Source organism: Microcebus murinus, chromosome X (assembly GCF_040939455.1).
Source record: "Microcebus murinus isolate Inina chromosome X, M.murinus_Inina_mat1.0, whole genome shotgun sequence".
NCBI classification, from domain to species: domain Eukaryota; kingdom Metazoa; phylum Chordata; class Mammalia; order Primates; family Cheirogaleidae; genus Microcebus; species Microcebus murinus.
The window spans coordinates 60,187,867-60,204,218 of NC_134136.1; the positions used below are offsets into that span (position 1 = coordinate 60,187,867).

General features: G+C 39.3%; 1 pseudogene; it reads right to left on the bottom strand.

Annotated features, from left to right (window-relative positions):
- Positions 1–13,061: 13,061 nt before the first annotated feature.
- Positions 13,062–15,973, bottom strand: LOC109730243 (mediator of RNA polymerase II transcription subunit 17-like; annotated as a pseudogene).
- Between the last annotated feature and the right edge of the window lie 379 nt (positions 15,974–16,352).

The following is a 16,352-nucleotide window of genomic DNA, read 5'->3' on the forward strand; positions in this document are numbered from 1 at the left end:
TGCAGAAGGCTAAAACAGGACCCACACCTTTCACCTCTCACAAAAACCAACTCACGCTGGATAACAGACTTAAACCTAAGGTATGAAACTATTAGAACTCTAGAGGAAAACGTTGGAAACACGCTCCTAGACATGGGCCTGGGCAAAGAGTTTATGAAGAAGTCCCCAAAGGCAATCACAGCAGCAACAAAAATAAATAAATGGGACATGATCAAACTACAAAGCTTCTGCACAGCCAAAGAAATAGTCATGAAAGTAAACAGACAACCTACAGAATGGGAGAAAATTTTTGCATCCTATGCATCCGATAAGGGACTGATAACTAGAATATACTTAGAACTCACGAAAATCAGGAAGAAAAAATCAAATAACCCCATTAAAAAGTGGGCAAAGGACTTGAACAGAAACTTTTCTAAAGAAGACAGAAGAATGGCCAACAAACATATGAAAAAATGCTCAACATCTCTAATCATCAGGGAAATGCAAATCAAAACCACAATGAGATATCACTTAACCCCAGTGAGAATGGCCTTTATCAAAAAATCTCCAAACAATAAATGCTGGCGTGGTTGCAGAGAGAGAGGAACACTCCTACACTGCTGGTGGGACTGCAAACTAGTTCAACCTCTGTGGAAAGAAATATGGAGATACCTTAAAGCGATACAAGTGAATCTACCATTTGATCCAGCAATCCCATTGCTGGGCATCTACCCAAATGATCCAATGACACTCTACAAAAAAGACACCTGCACTCGAATGTTTATAGCAGCACAATTCATAATTGCAAGGCTGTGGAAACAGCCCAAGTGCCCATCAATCCAAGAATGGATTAATAAAATGTGGTATATGTATACCATGGAGTACTATTCAGCTCTAAGAAACAATGGTGATATAGCACATCTTATATTTTCCTGGTTAGAGCTGGAACCCATACTACTAAGTGAAGTATCCCAAGAATGGAAAAACAAGCACCAGATATATTCTCCAGCAAACTGGTATTAACTGAGTAGCACCTAAGTGGACACGTAGGTACTACAGTAATAGGGTATTGGGCAGGTGGGAGTGGGGAGGGGGGCGGGTATATACATACATAATGAGTGAGATGTGCACCATCTGGGGGATGGACATGATGGAGACTCAGACTTTTGGGGGGAGGGGGGGAAATGGGCATTTATTGAAACCTTAAAGTCTGTACCCCCATAATATGCCGAAATAAAAAAAAATTATGTCATACGAAAATAGAAATAAAACTACTTCTTTTCAAAAAAAAAATATCTTGAGTCCTATGTCTTCCTCTCTTGTTTACTCCTTAACTGTTAAAAACAAAATCCTCTTATTAGAGAAAGAATGCATAGGAAATACTTTTTGAAATTTGCAGATGTAAATAAAAAATGTTCTGGCCAGGCGCAGTGGCTCACGCCTGTAATCCTAGCACTCTGGGAGGCTGAGGCAGGAGGATCGCTCAAGGTCAGGAGTCTGAAACCAGCCTGAGCAAGAGCAAGACCCCATCTCTACTAAAAAAAAAAAGGAAGAAATAATTGGCCAACTAAAAATATCCAAAAAAATTAGCCAGGCATGGTGGTGCATACCTGTAGTCCCAGCTACTCGGGAGGCTGAGGCAGAAGGATTGCTTGAGCCCAGGAGTTTGAGGTTGCTGTGAGCTAGGCTGATACCTTGGCACTCTAACCCGGGCAACAAAGTGAGACTCTGACTCAAAAATAAATAAATAAATAGATAAAATAAAAAATGTTCTATCTTCACATTTATTTGTGATATTTTGGCTGAGTATAATATTCTATTGTCATTAGGAAATAACTTTCTTTAACATTTTTTTTTTTCTGAGACAGAGTCTCGCTTGTTGACCAGGCTAGAGTGAGTGCCGTGGTGTCAGCCTAGCTCACAGCAACCTCAAACTCCTGGGCTCAAGCAATTCTTCTGCCTCAGCCTCCCGAGTAGCTGGGACTACAGGCATGCACCACCATGCCCGGCTAATTTATATATATATATATTAGTTGGCCAATTAATTTCTTTTCTCTTTATAGTAGAGACGGGGTCTTGCTCTTGCTCAGGCTGGTTTCGAACTCCTGACCTCGAGCAATCTGCCCGCCTCAGCCTCCCAGAGTGCTAGGATTACAGGCGTGAGCCACTGCGCCCGGCTCTTTAACATTTTAACTTCAAATTTTATCCATTTTAATGGATGTAGTGGTTTTAATTTGAATTTCCTTGATAATTAATGATATTGAACACTTTTTCTTATGCTTATTGGCCATTAATATTAATATTTTTTTTCTATTTGAAATATCTATGGAAGTCTTTGCCCATTTTCCAATAGAGTTGTTTGTATTTTTATTATTGAGTTGTAGGAATTCTTATACTAATACATTCTGGACACAAGTTCTTTGTTAGGTATATGGTTTGCAAATATTTTCTCCGTGTCTGTAGTTTGCCTATTCTGTGAATTTCCTAATGGTGTCTTCCTATATACACATATTTCATTGCATTTTTAATTTATTAATAATAACTTTTGTGGCCGGGCGCTGTGGCTCACGCCTGTAATCCTAGCTCTTGGGAGGCCGAGGCGGGCGGATTGCTCAAGGTCAGGAGTTCAAAACCAGCCTGAGCGAGACCCCGTCTCTACTATAAATAGAAAGAAATTAATTGGCCAACTGATATATATATAAAAAAAAAAAAAAATTAGCCGGGCATGGTGGCGCATGCCTGTAGTCCCAGCTACCCGGGAGGCTGAGGCAGAAGGATCACTCGAGCCCAGGAGTTTGAGGTTGCTGTGAGCTAGGCTGACGCCACGGCACTCACTCTAGCCCGGGCAACAAAGTGAGACTCTGTCTCAAAAAAAAAAAAAAAAAAAAAAAAAAAAAAAAAAAAAAATAATAACTTTTTTCTGTCATCTGTGTATAAATATATTTTATTTCTTTATTTTCAATCTGCCTGACTTTTATTTGTTTTTCTTGTCTTATTGTCCTAGCTGGGACTTCTAGTACAATGTTGTATAAGAGTGATGAGCATGGATGGACATCACCCCCTTGTTCCTGAATTTAGGAGAAAAGCATCCAGTCTCTCAACATTAAGTAGGATGCTAGTTATAGATTCCTTTTATCAAAATTTGAAAGTTATTTTTTTTTTTTGAGACAGAATCTTGCTTTGTTGCCCAGGCAAGAGTGAGTGCCGTGGTGTCAACCTAGCTCACAGCAACTTGAGACTCCTGGACTCAAGCAATCCTGCTGTCTCAGCCTCCCGAGTAGCTGTGACTACAGGCATGTGCCACCATGCCCAGCTCATTTTTTCTATATATGTTAGTTGGCCAATTTCTTTCTATTTATAGTAGAGACAGGGGTCTCACTCTTGCTCAGGCTGGTTTTGAACTCCTGACCTTGAGCAATCTGCCCACCTCGGCCTCCCAGAGTGCTAGGATTACAGGCGTGAGCCACCACGCCTGGCCTGAAAGTTCTTTTCTACATAGAAAATGGGAAAAAAATATTAGCAAACCATATATCTGGTAAGTATCTAGTATCCAGAAAATATGAAGAAGTCTTACAACTCAATAACAAAATGCCAAACCATCCAATTTTAAAGTGGACGAAAGACTTGAATAAGCATTGTCTTAGTCAGTTTGGGCTCAATGTTAAACAAATGTTAAAAAAAGATTGATCTGTCAGTTATGGAGTCTAGAAGTTCAAGATCAAGGTGCCAGGTTCCTGGTTTATAGATGGCCATCTTTTCTTTTATCCTCACATGGTGGAGAGAGAGAGAGCGGGCTAACTCTCTTCCTTTTCTTATAAAGACACTAATACCATCATGATGACTTCACTCTCATGAATTAATTAGCTCCCAAAGGCTCCACCTCCTAATTCCATCCCATTATGGGTTAGAGTTTCAACATACACATTTTGGATGGACACGAAGATACAATCCATACCAGGCATTTCTCCAAAGAAAATACTCAAATGTCTAACAAGCACATGAAAATATGCTCAACATCATTAGTCATTAGGAAAATGCAAATCCAAACCACAATGAGATATTTTTTCACACCCACTGGGATGGAAAATAACAAGTGTTAGTGACGATGTAAAGAAATTGGAATGATTATATTAATACATTGCTGGTGAACAGGTAAAATAGTGAACTACTATGGAAAAAAGTTTGACACTTTCTCAAAAGTTAAATATATACTCAATTAAAAACAGGTGTTCAAACAAAAATTTGTATACTAATGTTCATAGCAGCATTATTCACAACAGCCAGCAAGTGGAAACAACCCAAGTTTCTACCAATTGATGAATAGATAAACAAAATGTGGCATATCTATACACTGGAATATTATCCAGCCATAAAATGAATGAAATACTGATACGTACTAAACATGAACGAACCTCAAAAACATGATGCTAAGTGAAGACACCAGACAAGAAAGGGTATGTATTATTTGATTCCCATTGTATGGAATATTCAGAATAGGTACAACCATAGAAATGGAAAGCAACTTAGTGGTTGCCAGGGGCTGGTGGAGCAGGTGTGGGGAGAGTGGAATGGGAAGGAACTGCTTAGTGAGCACAGTGTTTCCTTTTGGGGTGATGAAAATATGTTGGGACTAGATAGAGGTGATGGTCACATAATATCATGAATGCTATAAATGGCACTGAGTTGTGTACTTTGAAATAGTTAATGTTACGTTATATGATTTTTGCTTTAAAAGAGAATGAAGTAATGACACATGCTATAATATGGATAAACCTTGAAAACATAATGCTCAGTCAAAAAAGCCAGACACAAATGTGAATTACATTGCAATTTTAAAATATCCTTTATAAGCACATAAAAAAGAATGTTCCTTCCTATTCCTAGTTTGCTGAGAGTTTTTAATCACAAATAAATGTTGAGTTTTGTTAGTTGATATCTGCATCAATTGATATAATCATGTTTTTTCTTCTTATTGTTAATATGGTTGATTTGCATTCCCAGGATAAACTCCACTTGGTGGTGGTGTATTATTCTTTTTATGTATTTCTGGACTCTACTTGCTAATAGCTATTGAGGTTTTTGCATCTATATTCATGAGGGATATTGGTCTATGGTTTTTCTTTCTTGTACTATCATTGATTTTGGTTTTAGGATAAAGCTGGCCTCATATTATAAAATGAATCAAAGTGTTCCTAACTCTTCCTAAGAAGAAACAGTATATAATTGTGATTATTTCTTCTTTAAGTGTTTGGTAAAATTCATCAGTAAAAACATCTGAGCCTGGAAATTTCTTTTTTTGTTCTATAAAGGTTTTTAAACTATGAATTCAATTTCTTTAATAGGCAGGATTTTTTGAGTTACTTATTTCTTTGAGGGTGAGTGTTTAGTTTTCTGCTTTCAAGAAATTGAAGGCCGGGCGTGGTGGCTCACGCCTGTAATCCTAGCACTTTGGGAGGCCGAGGCGGGCGGATTGCTCAAGGTCAGGAGTTCGAAACCAGCCTGAGCGAGACCCCGTCTCTACCAAAAATAGAAAGAAATTAATTGACCAACTAAAAATATATATACAAAAAATTAGCCGGGCATGGTGGCGCATGCCTGTAGTCCCAGCTACTCGGGAGGCTGAGGCAGTAGGATCGCTGAGCCCCGGAGACTGAGGTTGCTGTGAGCCAGGCTGACGCCACGGCACTCACTCTAGCCTGGGCAACAAAGTGAGACTCTGTCTCAAAAAAAAAAAAAAAAAAATTGATACATTTCACCTAACTTGTTGTATTTACCCACATAGAATTGTTTTTCTTTTCTTTTTCATCTCTCTTCCACTTTATTAAAACAAGCTCAATTCACAGACAAATGGAATTTTTAATTAGTAGTGAAATTTCCCCAGCCAAGTTTTCTGGTCCTTTATTAATGGAAAGCACAGAATATCTTGAAGGACAAGAAGCACATGCATGGACATAATGGGGCTGGGCTGCTTGATATCCTTCTCCCCAGTGTGTTCTTTTGCAGTGCCCACAATAGGTGAGGATCCTAGTTTGGCAAAGCCCAGAAATCTACCTCTATCCAAAACTCCTTAATTCTATGTGTTTCTTTTAAAGAGGCTCTTTTCTAGGGCATATATTAGGAAAGAAAATGGAGAGAATATGTCCTCCTCCCAGTCTGTGAAAATTAAGCATTTTAATCAGCCAAATCAGCCCCAACTCCAAAGAAATAAATCCCACATTGAGCAAGGAAGCAATAGTTTCCTATTACTGTCATCCTGGGTTTATTTCCCCATATTCTTTTTATAATATTAATATTACTTTTAATTGAATAATCATAATTATATAAATTTATGGGGTGCAATGTAATATTCTGATATATGTATACAATGTGGAATATTAAATCAAGCTAGTTAGCATATCTGTCACCTTACTCGCTTATCATTTTTTTGAGGTGAGACATTTAAAATTTCCTTTCTAAATTATTTTTAATCACCATGTTCTCATGATAGTTCTATTTTTAATTTTTTGAGGAACTTCCATATGGTTTTCCATAATTGCTATCCTAGTTTATCTCCCCACAAACAATGGAAAAACCTTTCCTTTTCTGTACATCCTTGCCAACGCCTATTTTTTGCCTTTTTGACAATAGTCATTACAACAGATATGAGGTGATGTCCAATTGTGGTGAGGTGATAGCTCATTTAATTTGCATTTACCTGATGAGTAGTGATGTTGAGCATTTTTTTCATATATCTGTTGTCCATTTGTATGCTGCCTTTTGAGAAATGTCTATTCAGGTCCTTTGCCCATATTTTAATCAGGTTGTTTTCTTTTTGTGGAGTTGAGTTCCTCATATAGTTTGGATATTAACTCGTTATCAGATGTATGGTTTACAAATATTTTCTCCCATTCCATTGGTATGGAAACATCTTCATTACATTGTTTCCTTTCTCACCATGTTTTTAGATGATTCACTAATTAATTTAACAATCATTGAGAATCTACTGTATACCCACACCACACTAAGTTTTTGGTAATATGCTGGTGAGTTAAACAGATATGATACTATCATGAGTTTCCTGGATACAGCTGTTTTAGTATTCCCTTATTATCTTTTTAATGTGCTTGAGTTATATAATGATATCTCTTCTTTCATTTCCGATACTCAAATTTGTATTTCCTTATTTTCTATGTCAGTCTTCCTAAAGGTTTATCAATTTTATTGATTTTGTAAAAAAATCATATTTGGGGTTTATTAATCTTCTATGTTGTTTTCCTCTTTTCAATTCATGTATTTATATTCTTTGTTATTTCTTCCTTTTTTCATGGCCTCTTTTTAGTGATAAATGCCTACATTAAAAGAGAAGGAAAGATCTCAGATCAACAACCTAATATTACACCTTGAAGAACTAGAAAAAGAAGAACAATCTAAGCCCAAAGTAAGCAGAAGAAAGGAAATAATAAAAATTAGAGCTGAAATAAATGAACTAAGGAATAGAAAAACAATAGAAAATAATCAATGAATTAAGAGTTGGGTTTTTTTTAAGATAAACAGAATTGACAAACCTTTTGGACGACTAAGAAAAAAACAAGAAAGACTCAAATGAATAAAATCTGAAAGGAGAAACGAGACATTACAACTGCTGCCACAGAAGTGAAAACTAGCATAGGCTATGAACAAGTATATGCCAACAAAATCGATAACCTAGAAAAAAATGCATAAATTCCTAGATACATATGACTTATTTAATAGTCCAGAGAAACAGATCCAATAGGAGAAAATCGTGTCTGTATCTCAGGAGATATATTATGAGAAATTGGCTAATACAATTATGAAGGCTTAGAAATCCCACAATCTGCCATCTACAAGCATACCGAGTAATGTTAGTGATGTAATTCCCATCCAAATTCACATGTCAGAAGACCAGGGGATTTGATAATGTAGATCCCAGTCCAGTGGCAAAAGACCAATGCCCCAGCTCAAGTAGGTAGGCAGGAAGAAAAGGGCAAATTCCTCCTTCCTCTACCATTTTGTTCTATTCAGGCCCTCAGTGAATTGGATAATGCCCACCCACATTGGGGAGGGTAATCTACTTTACTATATCTACTGATTCAAATGTTAATCTCATCCAGAAACACCCTCATAGACACACCCAGAAATAACATTTAATCTGAACACTTTATGGTGCAGACAAGTTGACAAATAAAATTAACATTCACAAGTCCTCCCCTTGTCAACTTGGCACTCATATGCATCTCTTTAAACCATGCTTAATCTCCAAATAAAGACAATAAGGTAATAAATCTATCTAACATATTAATAATACAACTAAAATGCTTTCAACTGAAAATGCATTAATCTCTTCCCTAGAGGAAGAGGTAAAATTCTTGAGTGATATTTACTATTCTTAATATCCCATAAATTAAATAGTATGATATAAAATTAATAATATCAAAATATCATCATAAAGCCAGGACATCTTGAGTTACATGATAAGAGAATAAGAGAGGAAAGAAAACAGAGATATACATACATACATAGATATAGATACACACACACAAAAGTATCCTAACAAAATAAAGAGGAAATACCTATGACAATTACACTCCTCATTTCTGTAACCACATGGTCATACTGGTATTTATAACTACCTACTTCTACTACTAATTCTATAGTCTCTTTGCCTTCAGCAAGCACCTCATCTGGTCATGATTCTTTACCCGGAGGGATGACCCAATCCTTTATTACTGGAGAGTCCAGGCTATTCACAGTCCTTCCTGGATTGGGTTGTTGTAGTTTTCCATTGATCTTAATCACAGGACATGAATTACTAAAAAATGCTTTAAGGGATCTTCTGTATTCCAGACATACTCTTTCTTACCTCCATTGTGGAGTAGTAGTTCAATTTCCTCTAGCTAGTCAGGATCACTAATCCTAGCCAGCAGCAGAATTCCCTTCTTTGCCTGTTGTTTCATGAGAAGCCCAAAGTGATTGAATGGTAATTTTAACTTCCAGTTCAATGGAATCATTGTTGTGTCTCCTGATGGAAGCATTCCTTCCTCTGAAACCAAGACCTCTAGGCCAGCAGAACATAAACTTGTGGGACCTGGGAGTAAAAAATTTGCTAGTGGGTCTCTAGGGATAATAGTGAGTGGTACAACTCTAATCTCCACCCCTTAATTCCTGGTCTCACGAATCCTGGCTATGGAAGAAACAGTACCATATATCAGATGCTGATTCAGAGTATATACAGCCTTCTGGGGAATTTTACCCCAGCCCTTTAAGGTATTGCTACTTGGATAGCACTGTAACTGAGTCTTCAAAAGGCAATTGTACCATTCTATGAGGCCAGCTGCTTCAGGATGGTGGAGAACATGGGAAGGCCAGAGAATTCCTTGAGCATGGGCCTATTGACACACTTCTTTAACTATGAATTGAGTTTCTCATTCAGAAGCAATGCTGTTTGGAATATCACCATGGTAGATAACGAATTCTATAAGTTCACAGATGGTAGTTTTGGCAGATTCATTACATGTAGGGAAGGCAAATCTATATTTGGAGTAAGTGTCTATTGCAGTAAGAAAAAAACAGTGTCCCTTCCATGATGGAAACAGTTCAATGCAATCAACCTACTGTCAGGTACCTGGCTGATCACCCCAGGGAATGGTGCCATATTGAGGGCTCAGTATTGGTCTTGGCTGCTGGTAGACTGGGCACTCAGTGGGGGCCATAGCCAAGTCAGCCTTGGTGAGTGGAAGTCCATGTTGCTGAGCCCATTCATAACCTCCATCTCTGCCACAATGGCCACTTTGTTCATGAGCCCTCTGGGATGATGAGAGGGGTGGCTGGAGAATGAGGCTGACAGATATCCACAGAATGGGTCATTCTATTCCGATGATGATGATGATGATGATGATGATGATGATGATGATGATGATGATTTGAGACAGAGTCTCACTCTGTTGCCCGGGCTAGAGTGCCATGGAATCTGCCTAGCTCACAGCAACCTCAAACTCCTGAGCTCAAGCAATCCTTCTGCCGCAGGCTCCTGAGTAGCTGGGACTACAGGTATGTGCCACCACGCCCAGCTAATTTTTTGTTTCATTTTTAGTTGACTGGCTAATTTTTTCTATTTTTAGTAGAGATGGGGTCTCGCTCTTGCTCAGGCTGGTTTCAAACTCCTGACCTTGAGCGATCAGCCCGCCTCGGCCTTCTAGAATGCTAGGATTACAGGCTTGAGCCACTGTGCCCAGCCTCCATTGATTATTGAATCCTTCTCTACTAAGGTTACCCTTTGATGAGCATTCACATGGGACACAAATATCTTCACATTTTTTGATCATTCAGAGAGGACTATCCACATAACTCTTCCTAAAATTTCTTTATCACCAATTTTCCAATCATGTTCCTTCCAAGTCCCTGACCAGACAACCAAACCATTGGCCACAGCCCATAAATTGGAATATAATTGCACATCTGGCCATTTTTCCTTCCAAGCAAAGTGAACAACCAACTACACTGCTCAAGGTTCTGCCCACTAGGAGAATTTCCCTTCCACACTGTGCTTCGGGGATGTCCCAGAAAGGGGTTGCTGTTGTCCCAGCACTACTTTAATGTACTGCCTGTATATCATGTTGAGCCATCTGTAAACAAGACCCAAGTCTTCTTTTCTTCTGTCATCTGATTGTAGGCAACTCCCCATGAAGCCAGAGGTACAGGATGGGAGAGAGAAGACAGTGAGATGTGGCCCGACAGGAAGAGTCAAATCAAAATATTGTTAAAATATCCATATTTGATATTATATGTACATTGTAATAAAGAAAATTACTGTTAATATTGACGTTACTAATATATAACTTCATATAGAAGATATTTAATAAATGAAGAACTATTTCTTACACTTTCCTATAACAGTGATTGAAACCTCTGGAGCTACTTTGTCACAGAATAGAACACCAGTACTGGCAGGGACTTCAGAGTTCTTTCACCCCAGAACCTTTCTATCATGGAGGATAAAACAGGGCAGGGCTGCGAGGAGAGACAAGACCCCTCCCCCACCCCAGCCCCCAAGCCGTAGCCCCGCATGTGGACTGTCTTTGGATTAGAAGCTGGGCCTGTGCTGGCAGGGCCTTGTTCCATTCATTCCTCTGTCTCTTCCTTTACCAGGCTTAAAGGAACTTAACATCTTCACTACTTCCACACCCCTGAAACCTTGCAGCTCTCTCAAGCTATTTGCTACTTTGCAGCTATTCTGAATGGGTAAGCCGTACTGAGAAGCAATACCTCTGAGTTGTATAGTACATTTTCTCTGACCCAATCATGTGGACATCCCCCTTGAGTTTCCCAGTCAGGCAGACTGCTCTACAGATCCATCTGGCTCATTATGTCGCAAGTATTCAGAGGCTCAGCTTTGTTTCAGTCCATTGAGAGTTTGTGTTCTATGAGAGAGTTTGAGATCGACTTCTTCCCTATTACACTCGATCTGAAAAAGTGCTATTTGGAAATAACAAAGCTCATAGGTCTAAATGAAGCCCAAGAATCAGAGAAGCTGAAGTAGGACATCTCGCTGGAGTTGGGGGACATGTCAACCCAGGAGCTTCCCCTTCACAACAAAGTGAGCTACCAGGTTAGTGAGAATGTGCCTGAGCCACCACAGTGCCTAGCATCCTGCTTTGATCTTCAAATGTCAAAAAATGGCTGCTATTTCACTTTTGCATTTCAATTCTTTTTATTTTATTTTACTTTTTAATTTCAGCATATTATAGGGGTACAAGTGTTAAGATTACGTATAATGCCCATGCCCCCCTCTCACCTCGAATCAGAGCTTCAAGCATGATCATCCCCCAAACGTTGCACATCTCACTCATTATGTTTGTATATACCCATCCTCTCCTTCCCCCTCCCACCCGCCCAACACCCGATAAATGTTATTCTTATATGTCCACTGAGGTGTTGATCCATTAATACCAATTTGCTGGTGAGTACATGTGGTGCTTGTTTTTCCATTCTTGGGATACTTCACTTAGTAGAATGGATTCCAGCTCTAACCAGGAAAATATAATATGTGCTATATCACCATTGTTTCTTAGAGCTGAATAATACTCCATGGTATACATATACCACATTTTATTAATCCATTCTTGGATTGATGGGCACTTGGGCTGTTTCCACAGCCTTGCAATTATGAATTGTGCTGCTATAAACATTCGAGTGCAGGTGTCTTTTTTGTAGAGTGTCATTGGATCTTTTGGGTAGATGTCCAGTAGTAGAATTGCTGGATCAAATGATAGATCTACTTGTATCGCTTTGAGGTATCTCCATATTGTTTTCCACAGAGATTGAACTAGTCTGCAGTCCCACCAGCAGTGTAGGAGTGTTCCTATATCTCCGCATCCACACCAGCATTTGTTGCTTGGGGACTTTTTGATAAAGGCCCTTCTTACTGGAGGTAAGTGATATCTCATTGCAGTTTTGATTTGCATTTCCCTAATGATTAGAGATGTTGAGCATTTTTTCATATGTTTGTTGGCCATTATTCTGTCTTCTTTTGAGAAGTTTCTGTTCATGTCCTTTGCCCATTTTTTGATAGGATTGTTTGATTTTTTCTTGCTGATTTTCCTGAGTTCTAAATAGATTCTAGATATCAGCCCTTTATTGCATGTGTAGCTTGCGAAAATTTTCTCCCATTCTGTGGGTTGGCTGTTTGCTCTCTTGACTGTTTCTTTGGCTGTGCAGAAGCATTTTTTTTTTTTTTTTTTACTAAGACAGGAGCACACTTTATTTGAAGTCAACATCAAAGAAAGAATATTTTAAAAAGCAAATTCAAACCCTTAAATTAGTAACATTTATTTAACTGAATAAAAATGTATTATTTTACATCTCCCCATACTATATACCCTAAAACTGTACATAAACTTCTGCATAACAAAGTACTTGTCACTTATAAAGTGAAAGGTTTCAAATGCCAAGTAAACATCTGCTAATTATTATTTTTTGAAAACAATACACCTTTGGAAGTTATCGCCTTCTTGTGCTTATAGTTGATTTGCAAACATTTCAAGTCAAAGTTTCTGGAAAAAATCTGGAAACTGTTCTGGAAGAAATCATAGTAGGCAAGGGCTAAGTGCAGACATGAGCAGCTCCATTTTATAAACAAAGTTTCGACTTTCCATTTTATTCCACTGAACTTCTTTTTTTTTCCTTTTATTTTATCATATTATGGGGGTACAAATATTGTTAGGGTTACATATATTGCCCCTGCCATTCCCCCCAACCCAGCCCCAGCCTTACCAAAACATCAAGCGTGTCCTACCCTCGGGTGGTGTGCATTGTGCCTATTTTGTAAGTATATTTCCCCTCCTCCCCCCTCCCATCTGCCCACTACCCGATAAAAGTTTTGTTTTTTTTTTCCTTTTTTTGACCTTTGGGTTACATTGTATATCTTTGCCTTTCCCTACGAAGGGTTAGAGGTATTCCCTCCCCCACCCCCACAATGCTCACCACAACCCTAAGATGTGAATCTCCCCCTCCCCCAAACCCTGGTGGGCACTACCACTATTTGAGCACCATAGTTTTAATCAGTCAGTACCAATTTGATGTAGATGTGGAGCCCATTTTCTTGATCTTGTGTCACCTCACTTTGGATAATGGGCTTAAACTTAATCCAAGATAGCATGAACAGTTCTAGCTCACTGTCATTTCTTAGAATTGAGCAGTATTCCATTGTGAGCATATACCAAATTTTGATTATCCACTCATGAATTGACGGACACTTGGGTTGTTTCCATGATCTTGCAATAGTGAATTGTGCTGCCATTAACATTCAGGTGCAGATGTCTTTATAGTAGAATGTCTTATGCTCTTTTGGGTAGATGCCCAACAATGCTATTGCTGGATCAAATTGTATTTCTATATTTAGCTGTTTGAGGTATCTCCAAATTATTTTCCACAGAGGTTGCCCTAATTTTAAGTCCCACCAGCAGTGTAAGAGTGTTCCTGTCCCTCCACATCCTCGCCAGCATTTGTTGTTTTGGGATTTCTTGATACAAGCCATTCTCACTGGTGTTAGATGATATCTCATTGTGGCTTTGATTTGCATTTCTCTGATGATTAGAGATGTTGAGCATTTTTTATATGTTTGCAGGCCATTGTTCTGTCTTCTTTGGAGAAGTTTCTGTTCATTGCCTTTGCCCATTTCTTGATGGGGTTGTTTGATTTTTTCTTGTTTATTCTTTTAAGTCACTGAACTTCTTTGAATGGTCCATGAAGATGACTTCATTTGCTGGCTATCTTGTAAAACATCGCTTTTTGGAAGAACTATACACTGGTTACGGGAAAACTGAACCATAATCTTACTGCCACTTTCAGGTCCATTACGAACTGAAATAGCATAGTCCCTACTTGGGGAGGCCACTATGATGGTGGAGGCATTGCCGATGCTCTCTATGGGCCCAAGTCCCACGTGATTACTGAAGCTTAGTGCCTGCCGGCCCATAACCTTGGCTAACTGCTGAACTGCATGTACCTGATGCTGTGACATCTGAGACAGAAGAAAATCTTGTAGCTCCTGTTCCTTATTGAGATAGTGTAATTACTCTTCCATCTCTGTGTACAACTCAGATCTGCTCAACTCCAATATCCAATTGCAGCTGAATGGACTTGCATATTTGTTCATAGCCTTGTGATGTGATTAAAACTTTCACACGAGATTCATAAACATCATTGATATTAGACCAATGAGCTTATATCTGAGGATCCTCAATTTGACTTGCTAAGCTGTCAATGGTTGCAGCAGTTCTGCTTCTCAGAAAAATATGCTTTGCTCGTTTAATTATTTTTTCCAGAAGCCCTTCACTAGACTGTAACGAATTAATTTCATTTTTATCAAAAGCTTGAGGACCTGAAAGTCTCATTCTCTTGTGGTCAAAAGCTGCACTTGCTGGATGAGGCATCATGACGGAACTCAGGGTCTGTTTATGAAACTCTCTAATCAGCAGATGCAAATTATGTTCTAGGACACAAAGGTGGTCTTCTGGACTTTGCTTCTAAGTAACAGATTTTTGTGATTTCTTATCATTAGAAGAATGGTACAAAGAAATAGATAACTGCAAGCTTGTAAAGGGCTGAGAGATAATCTGGTTTTTCACCACAATGTGAGGGATCTGTGATTTAATCTGAACAGCCTCCCGAGAAAGCTGTGCAAAAACTTCTTTACACAAGGGAGCATTTTGTGCCACTTCTAGTTTTGTCTGCCAATGTGGAGAAGCTGGTTTGGATTTGGGCAAAAGTCGTTTGAAGAGGTTAACTGTACCAAGATCACCTATGTCTGGAGCCTGTTTTTGAATTGAAACCTTGATATATGTGGACCCCTCCAAATCACTAGGAATTTGGATGTCAAGGGGGCAGTAATCTTCAGGTATCTTTTTATCCAGATCTATGTCTGTATTCTTTATTACTTCAAATGTACCATGATGGGGAAAGAGAGATCCTGCACTTCCGTAGCTCAAATCTCCAAGAATTTTATCTCCAACTTTTCTAAGTTTCCAGTGTTGCCTGGAAACTTAGGCAAACTTAGTTTGCCTCCAAACTTAGTTGGAGATAAAATTCTGAGTTGTTGTCACAAAAACTCAGAATTGAAGTCTCTTTTTAGCTTGTTTTCTTTGTTTTCAGTAACTGATTTAGTCAGTTTTTGGCCCCCTTCAATAGGATTTGTGCTGCTCCAGCAAGTGACTTCTTTTTAGATACCAACTGCAACGTCTAAGGATTCTTCTTCATCGTCCTGGTCTGCGCTGGACCCAGCGCCCGCCCAGTCGTGCGTGTCGCCCTCTGCCCCTGCTGCCTCCTCCTCCTCGGAGCCCCAAGCCTGACTGAAGTAGATCCTCTGGGCCAGACGCGCCAGATTCTGCGACATGGACAAGGGCTGCAAGTAAGTCTCAGTGCCATCCAGGCCTGCATCCTGGACCTGCTTCTCGCAAGCCGATTCGATGCTGTTCCGCACAGCGAGCACTCCAGACATGTTGACGGCATGGACGAGCTGTTGGAGGATCCCAGCGTAAGCCAAAAATCGCGGGAGGATGCAGAGGTGTCTCCGCGGAGAGCCAGGAACCCAAAACCCCAGAACCGTGGTGCCTCCCCAGACCTTCAGGTAACTCAAGGCAACTCTTCCGTGGGAAACAAAGCTTAGGGCCACCTTCCCAGAATTCACTGCAAGGCCCCTCCCCACCCACTCCGCCAAGTTTCTCCTCCAAAGCTTTTTAATTTGATCAGGTCCCATTTATTTATTTTTGTTGCTGCTGTGATTGCCTTTGGGGTCTTCTTAATAAATTATTTGCCTTGGCCAATGTCTAGCCCTATGCACTTGGATGTCGAGTGTGACTCCACACGGTTAGCAAAAA